Source organism: Carettochelys insculpta, chromosome 1 (genome assembly GCF_033958435.1).
Source record: "Carettochelys insculpta isolate YL-2023 chromosome 1, ASM3395843v1, whole genome shotgun sequence".
Taxonomy (NCBI): Eukaryota; Metazoa; Chordata; order Testudines; family Carettochelyidae; genus Carettochelys; species Carettochelys insculpta.
Genome location: NC_134137.1, coordinates 264,438,023 through 264,444,507, shown reverse-complemented (window position 1 = coordinate 264,444,507; position 6,485 = coordinate 264,438,023).

Sequence of the window (6,485 nt, the reverse complement as noted above, 5' to 3'; positions counted from 1 at the left end):
TCAAAAGATTACTCATGTGAGGCATATAAGGCCTGCTGCCACTGAAATGATTAGCAAACCGTCTAATGATTCATGGGGGTACATGGAGGGTATACCTCTTGTTTCCCTAAACAGGTCACATTCCCTCCCTCCCCCCCTGAGGTTTTAATTGTTAAAGCCGGGTGCCCTCATTTTGCCCCACTGCCTCACTCGTCCCTTCCTCATAGGCATGGGTCACCTCTGCAATGACTTAAATTGGAAAAAAGTCAAACCATTAGTTTATTTAAGTGTCAAGCCAATGCAGAAATCTTTTTTTCGACACCAAGAACTCTCAGTCAAATTTACACATGCCCATGCACACACCTAGAAATTTTGCACTGTCAGTCCCAAATATATCCACTGATTATTTGAAAACTGTCTTTCATTTCTTTTGAAATTTGTCAATTAAGTATAACCATATGGTAATTATTAACTTTTTTTTTCTGTTAATTTACCACATTCTCATACTGTAACTAAAATCTGGAAGAAAAAGTTTTGTAGAACTTTTAAATCATTAAACCAAATTGCTAATTCTTTCTCTTTGAGTTGCTCCTATCTTCAGATAGTGTCAGCTCAGTTAACCGTTTGACTTCAAAATGTGTGCAGCCTTATACATGCTTTCTTATGTTTTGCTCTGGTTGGAGGTTACTGCTTTCAATGTAAGCAGTAATGAGCTCTGCTCAGTTAATACAGCAAGTTTCTGATCATTGCATGCAGTCAGTGGCAGGGTCTGAGCACTCTTAACAATCACTTATTAATATAACACTATTTATAATCTACCTGGATGAAATTTGTTCAACAACAGATAAACAGAATACATACATGAGTCTTAACTCGGGTACACATTTTGGGAAGTAATTTAGCTTTAAATTTCAAAGGTCATTGCCTGGAAACTATATATAAACTACATCTGTAAAATATTTCATACTTAACTATTTAAAATCGGTGTTGGATGGTGTGACAGAGTACACCTCAGTGTTCATACCCTACAAACTATTTGTAATACTCATTGTCTAAGGTAGGCCATGTGAGGTATCACTTGAACATGTAACTTGCTAATCCTGGTAAAGCACACATAGCAATATTATATATAAAGTCACAAACGTATGCTAAAACCATGACTGAAATATGTAGCTCAGAGAACACTAGGGAGCTGTTTAAACCAGTTTTCCAAAGATAATGGGGCAAGCTGACACCCCAGCCAGCTGTAAACAAAACTGATGGGCCATTCTCTACCAAGTGGCCCTTCTTTGGCAAGAAGAGAGGCATGGAGAAAGAGAGCTGCATCTTAGCAAAGAAACAGCATGGAATCTCCCTTCTTCAGCACACTGCCTGTCTCCTTGTTATCAGCTGGAAATGCTTTTGAAGAGTGTCTAAAACTATAAAAAAGTAGTATAAATACCCAGAGACACCCCTTTCTCCCCACTTCTGGCATCACACCAAAGAAGACAAAGGAAAAGAGCTGTTGGACTTTGGGGTAAGGAGGTCATGCTTTAAAGTTTGGCGAGTAATCAATGGCGTGAGTAAAATAAACAATAAGGCAGTAGGGTAGAATGGGGGCAGAGCAGGGGAGGTGTGGGCGCCCGAGGGTTGTTGCCCTAGGCCCCAAGCCCGGCCACTGCCCCTGCCTCAGGATGGCCCTGAGAGGAGCTGCTGGCTGTTCTGTTGCCTTCCCTGCTCTGCCTTTGCCAGTGGGGAAAGGAGTCTGAGCCCTGCCCTTCCGCAGAGTAGCATTACCTGTCTGTACAGCAACCCTGATAAGAGGACAGGGCTGGGGGGTTTTACTTTTTTCCTAACGTGGAGGGGCAGCGAGGAAAGAGCCAAACGTTGACATCTCTGCTGGCTGCTGTACTGCTCCCAGCTCCCTCCAGCCCTGTTCTCCTGTGGGGCTTTGTATGCATGGAGCTGGAGGAGAAGCAGCTCTGTCAATGGGTTGAGGTGTGGTAGGGTGGCCTTCTGGTATGCCATACTTACACTATTAACAGTAATGCAGTTGGACCTAGACAGTGAGAACTTTGTTTTACATCTAATACAGTTATTTAAGTTAGGCACTAGACAGTGTCTTATCTTTGGTTTTCTTGTAACAATTTCAGTTTTTTATGCCCCATTACTTGTACTGACTTAAAACCTCTCTCTTTGTAGTTAATACACTTATTTTTATTGTTTCAGCTGATCCAGTGTGTTTAAATTAAAGTGTCTGGATAACCTTAACCATTATATATTATTCCCTCAAAGGACGAATGAACTTAACATTTCTGCACAGATAACAAGCAGTCCTGTGGCTCCTTAGAAGTCATGAGCTTTGTTGGGTAAAACCCACTAGTGGGGAGAGGGCTGGACAATGCAGAACAGATACCTTTCTGGGGGAAGGTCTGGGTGTGGGAGTGTGCAGGGATCATCCCGTAGCAGCAACCATAGCTGCTGATAGCTAGGGTGTGGCTGGTAGGCTGTAGTACACACATGCCTCTTGCATATTAGTGACTGAGAGCAGCCCAGGTTGGAGGCTACAGCAGCAAACCCCACCCCCAGATTACAGAAATGGGGGTGCCACAGCTGCTCACTGGTCAGGACTGTGCCATGGTATGGCATAGATGTACATTCTTTATCTCTATGAAATCTCTTGCTTTCTTGAGAGACATTAGGGATTTTGAGAAAGTCAGGCTCATCAGTTCAAGATGTCATGACAACTATTTGTAATGCAAGTGTGTTTCCCTCCCCATGGACTGAAAGAGAGATGTTGAAGGAAGCGCCTATTTTTCCACTAGTCTTGATATTACCCACAAAAGGGATACATTTGTGGCTGACTCTTTAGTTACTTGATCTCTCCAGGGGTTATTTAACAGAAGTGAAGGTTTTAACACCAGATAAGCCCTTTCATTCAGAGCTGTGGAATGCTTTTGCTATGATTTGTCAAGGCTCTTTCATAGAAGACAATGTAAGAGGCACTCTTTGTGAATCCAAATTTGAAAATACATGCTGTCCTGTTTTCCGATTGGATCTGAAGGGTAGAGGGGGTGGCTTCCCTGTGGAAGTTCCCAAATGCAATGCCATATGCAAGTTTGATAGGATGGCTATCCTGTACTCTCCCTGAAGTAGTAATGTAGCACTTTAAAGACTAACAAAATGATTTATTCAGTGATGAGCTTTCATAGGACAGATCCACTACATGAGCTCAATAGTATTTCCAATACAGACTGACATGTATAAGTACAGAGGTCCAAAAAACAAAAACAAAAAAAGGAAGAAAATCTGATAAATCAAGTACATAAGACTGAAGGAGGGGGTTGAAGGGTGAGGGATGTTAAGTGTCTTGCCTGAGATAATTACGAGCATGTAAAGAAGAGCAACTGTCCTTGTAATAGTAACAGAGAGAAAGCTGTGCTAGTCTCTACACTATCAAAACAAAAAAGCAGTAAAGTAGCACTTTAAAGACTAACAGAATAATTTATTAGGTGATGAGCTTTCTGGGACAGACCCACTTTTTCAGATCTGAAGAAGCTCACCACCTAATAAATTATTCTGTTAGTCTTTTAAGTGCTACTGGACTGCTTTTTTGTCCTTGTAATGCATGAGGTAACTGTTGTCTTTGTTCATACCACGTGTTACTGTACTGAATTTGAATATGAACTACTATCTGTTTTTAAAGTCTCTTTGATGTTAGATGCAAATTCTCAGGTCTTTAAGAGAATGGCCCACTCCATTTAAGTGTTCACTGACTGGCTTATGTATATTGAGATTCCTGATGTCTGCTCTGTGTCCATTAATTCTTTGGTGAAGAGTTTGCCCAGTTTGTGCAACCTACATAGTGGTGGGGCATTGCTGGCACATAATGGCATATCTAATATTGGCCGAGGTACACGAGAATGAGCCCTTGATCTTGTAACTAATGTAGTTGGGTCCAGTGATGGTATCCCCAGAATAAATATGTGGACAAAGCTGGCAGCACTGTTTGCTGCAAGGAAAAGTTCCAGGATTAGTACTACCGTGGTGTAGCCTGTGATTGCTGGGGAGAATCTGTCCCACGAAAGCTCATCACTGAATAAATCATTCTGTTAGTCTTTAAAGTGCTACATTACCTGTGTTTTGTTTTGTTAGAATATAGACTAACACAGCTACCTCTCTTTTACTATTCTCCCTGCAGTGTTTAATGGTGGACCACTTGACTGACTGGGTAGCTAATTAAGGAGGCCTAGCTGAGCAGACAATTCCAGCCAAAAGGAGGGAAGGAAGGAGTGCCAGGAGATTGTCAGTTGCATCCCTCCCTGGGAAGAGGCTTTGGGAATTGATAGGCCCAGGAAGAAAATGGAAATCAGGAGTAGGAGGTAGCCCAGAGCTAGAGCAGTGAGGGCACAGCAGACTGATAAGCTGAGGGTCTCTAGGCTAAAACATGAAGAGGGTGGACCCAGGTTCCCCAACTAGGCAAGTGGCAAGGCAGTGAGCAGGAGGCATTCCTAGGACCATTGACAAGCTTAGAAGCTGGAGGGCTGAGACACAAAGAGGACACTGCAGTTCCTGAGGCTGCAAGAAGGGCTGCAGGCTGACATCAGAGATGGAGTGACAGTGTGTGAAATGCTGACGGGGCGCTGGCCTCAAGCTAATCCCCAGAATACCAGAAGGAGGCACCCTATGACAGCACGTCACTTGTGGGCACAAGCAGAAAATGTATCCATAAAGTTACTTGAGTGAAAGTGCAGCTACTTTCACTTCCAGGTACTTGAGTACAATTAAGAAGTGACGTGTGCACACATGCATGTGCATACTTTTACTCAAGTAGTTTTCCAGAGGAGCAGCAGTGACTTGTACTTAAGTACGCTTTCCAGCAACTGTACTTTTACTCAAGTAACATTTAAAGTACTCTCCCCACCTCCGCTTGTGGATGTTTCCAGATTCTAGAATTAATAGCTTAGTACTTTATTTTGAATTTTGCATATGCATTAAGTTTTACTCGGCAAACTGAAGTTTGGAGGGTTTGAACTTTGTGAGATGATGGTGAGTGGTGAATGGCTGCATGGCAGTGGGAAGTCGGCAGGATCCCTTAACTATTCATTTCAAGACTTTATTAAAATTAACAACTTAAAGTTAAAATAAGTAAAGGTTATTCAATGTTAAATTGGACTCCACAGAAACACACTTTCAGTACTAATTCTCTTGTAAAACAATATTTTTGTGACATTTTCCCTATTTAAATATCAAAAATGTAATTCCACCTATATTCTAAAATGTCCTAAAAATCAACCTGTAGGCATCTCAGTAAATAGCTACCTAAGATATTGAAATCACTGGATGGTCAGTAACTTGGAACTTCCAGGTGTGGGGACACAGGAATTGAGAGCCCGAGGCAAGGGACCTCTTAGTACAAAAGATCTCCTTCCTCACCTGTCACTGGTCCAAGGGGCTGAGGCTTACATTGTTGTACCTAAGGTGCTGATGGGGGGACAACATAAATAAACAACATGTGGTGTTTACTAGCAGAGTATGCAATATTGTGTAGGCACAGAGGATGACAAAAGCACAGGGAACACGCTGTTACAAGCAGATGGCACCAAGTGTTAAGTATTACTTGAAAAATAAATAAATGAATCCTGCAGGATGGTAGCTCTGGACAGCTCAGCAAAATCTCTTCTTCATTCCTCCTCCATACACCCACTCATTTCAAATTATAGGCATTGAATGCCATGCTACACTCTGTATGTTTTCCAGTAACAAGTTTCATAAATCTATTGTGCGTACGCCCATTCCTCATTTAAAGAGTACTTTACGTATAAGTACTCACTAAAACAAGGGACACGTATACCCACCTATGTTCACCAAATGAGTGAACTTCCCCTGCTAATATGAGCAAGCCATGGGGTCCCTGGCTGGGAAGCAGGGAGACCCCCGCCAGCAGCCCCAAACTGCCCCCAGCCTTAGACCTCCCCTGCAGCCCCAAACTTCCCCCAGTCTTAGACTCCTGCCAACATCCCTGAACCACCGCTAGCCAAAGATTCCGCCTGCCTCACTGCAGCCTTAAATGGCCCCAGCCTTAGACACGCCTCCTCCTCCCACAGCCTCTTCACTGGGGCTGCTAGGCTGTGTGGCTCCCTGAGCCCTCCTGCTCCCAGCAGGTATTAACTCAAGTGTTAAGCTTTCAGCACCTAAGCATAAGGTAATTGCTATCTCTAGTGATACATATCTGCCTGAGGCAGCAGTATTAAGAAACTGCAAATGGCTTCTTTAACAGCCACATGCAGCTCAGAACTGCCCAGCTGGTGACCTTTAACAAATCTAATGGTGACCCATGTTTGGGTCACGACCCATAGGCTGGGAATCCCTGCTCTGCATACATAAACTACATCCTATTTCTGGTGCCAAACTATTCAAATACATCAGAAGAGTACCTAAACTCAACTGGTTTATGTCAAGTTGGAAGCACTTGGGATAAATTGGAGACTTCTACATGTATTTTAATGGGAATTTAGTGTCGCTCA